The 2,513-nt window shown below is 38.6% G+C and overlaps 1 long non-coding RNA gene across 1 annotated transcript; it reads right to left on the reverse strand.

Annotated features, from left to right (window-relative positions):
- Positions 1-745: 745 nt before the first annotated feature.
- Positions 746-1,512, reverse strand: LOC124419722. Its single transcript, XR_006940781.1, has 3 exons — positions 1,334-1,512; positions 1,030-1,136; positions 746-925 (listed from the first exon to the last, which is right to left on the reverse strand). It is a non-coding gene; the product is annotated as an uncharacterized LOC124419722 (long non-coding RNA).
- Positions 1,513-2,513: the final 1,001 nt, after the last annotated feature.

Here is a 2,513-nt window from a genome sequence, read left to right on the forward strand (position 1 = left end):
AATTCTAAAAACTACTAAATATGTAGTGTAGATACTAAAAAAGCACAACAATAATTAGTATTATCCATCCCTTCATTAATATACTTTCGTTCATTTTCATTGCAAAAGCAAGAAACGAGCGACGACACAACCTTCTTTTATGACAGCTCAAATGAGACTGAATTGTGTTTTCTATGCGTGTGAGTAATCTGTGTAAATTTAGTAACAGCCAAAAAACACAGTGTATAGGAGTTGCCGATCGTGGTTTTAGAAAAATATTCCCACCCAAGGGTGTAAAAAATGGGTGTGTACTAAATCCTAACAAGTATCAAATAATCAAAAACGTAAATAAACGTACAAAATTAAACGAACTTAAACATTGCCGGCCACCTTGTGTAGGCCGGCAATGTAGTAGTAGTAGGGAAAAATTTAAGAAGAAGAAGTTAAGTAAAAAGTTGGCAACGCAGATTAGTAAACAATATGACAGTTGGAGAACATAAACAAAAACAAAACTATGCCAGAAAAAAACTATAGAGGACTGAATAGCTGAAAGTAAACTGAATAATGACCAAAATATCGGTCCTTATCATTTTTCCCTGCCCAAGAAGAAGGTGGAGCCCCTGGCCGTCAAAAAATCTTGATTTAAATTAAATAATTCCTTTTTTATTCATATAAGTTATAAACTAAAACTTCAAATAAAAGTAAAACTAAACGAAATAAAACTTAAAACAAAATTAAATTAATCTTAAAACTGAATAAAGCCAGAAACATAAAATTAGATCAGCCAACTCTGAGCCACGCCATCGCCAGCTCCATCCAGCGTGGGACTACTTTAGCAGATCCGCACCAACAGTCCTGTGGTATCCAGGTATTAAGGTTTTCGACATAGAAGTGTAACTCTTACCCGAACGACAGGACGAACCGAACCAGTCCTTTTAGATAAATTCTATATAAAAAAATTAAAAAAATTTAGTAAACAAAAAAGGCTATATATTAGAAAAAAAAACAAATTATTTAAAAGGTTCTTATAATATATTATTCAATACTTACCTGAAATACCCGAACAAACTAATACGGACGGACAGAAAACCTGTACATTCACCACCTGTCGTCAAGAACCGTTGATCCTTGGAAAATTAGTCCAGTCTATTGCGAACCTGAAAGTAAAAGTGGACAGTAGGATCATGCGGAATTCTGGATTCATTCGTTGCTATCCTTTTCTAACAACTTGAGGCTAAGAGATAATAGACACAGTTTATTCTCTAAATGCTCTAATTGGAAGGAAGGATAGCTACAACATCCCTTTAGATTACAATAGCCCAAAATTAATTGTTCTTAATATAAAAATACTTACGTTTTAGTTCTACAGGAGGTCTGGGAAGGTAGTCCTTGAATATTAGGAGAACGTAACCCTGGTCAAGTTGCACCTCATTAGTACGTACTGTAGAAAGACAGTTAGTTCTTATCCATCCTTTTGTTGTTTTGTTATTTGTTAGTACTCTGCATCTCCTGAAACCAGAATAGGAAAAAGAATTAGGTCATATCTATACACAAACTGCAAACTTTTATTTACCCGAAAATGCCGCCCGCATTCAAGTTATTTGAGCTTTTTATTTGAGTTTTTTTTAATTTTTCTTTTTTGAAAGGTGGAAAATCTTTTAGTTTTATATTTTCTTCGATATCTACGCTGCTAAAGATTCGGTACTACGAATTTTTTTTGTAAATATAAATATATACAAGCCTTTTATGAAGGAGGTCGACAACAAAATACAAAAGTATTAGATGACATGAAGCAGATTTTTTTGTCGCTGTCGACGAGTAATGCGGCTCCAGCGCCTACCGAGATGTCCCCTATCGGCCAAGGAATGCCGACTACACAGCCTCTCAGAACCTCTTTGGAAGCACAGCCATCGGTGTATGGTCATCCAGCAACGCCGCTGGGCCCGCCAACTTACCAACAGCCACCACCGCCAGCTCCAAATTATGTGCCCGTTGGTTCAGCAGCGCCAAGAATAGTAGAAGCTAACATCCAGCCGGCTCCATTACAGACTCAATACCAGCAGCAGTCGCTGCTTCAGCAGAAGAATCTTCTGCCGCTTAGCCAGCAGCCGGCGGGCTAAGCAACTTTGGTCGCAGGGAAACCCCCAGAATCTACTGCCAGCGCAACAGCCTAACCAGCCACAACAACAAAACCAGTTGCCGTACGTCCAACCGTCAGCTCACAATTTCATTCAGCAACAGCAACTATGGCAGCAGCCACCGCAAAGTTCACAGGCCAATTTCCAACGGCAAAGTGCGTCCCAGGCTGGGTATCCACAGGTTACTTGGTCTGGTCCACCGCATCAACAACAGTCACCACCTCTAAACTACAACTTGGCCATATCGTGGCCAAGACCTCAAGAGCACTTGGACAAATTTAAATTAGCCAAATGGGGTGTTAGATTTGATGGGACCAACAAAACTATGAATGTCCAAGAATTCATTTTTAGAGTTGGAGCGTTGAGGAGGGATTATGGATGCTCTGATGATGAAAT

The sequence above is a fragment of the Lucilia cuprina genome, chromosome 4 (genome assembly GCF_022045245.1).
Source record: "Lucilia cuprina isolate Lc7/37 chromosome 4, ASM2204524v1, whole genome shotgun sequence".
NCBI classification, from domain to species: domain Eukaryota; kingdom Metazoa; phylum Arthropoda; class Insecta; order Diptera; family Calliphoridae; genus Lucilia; species Lucilia cuprina.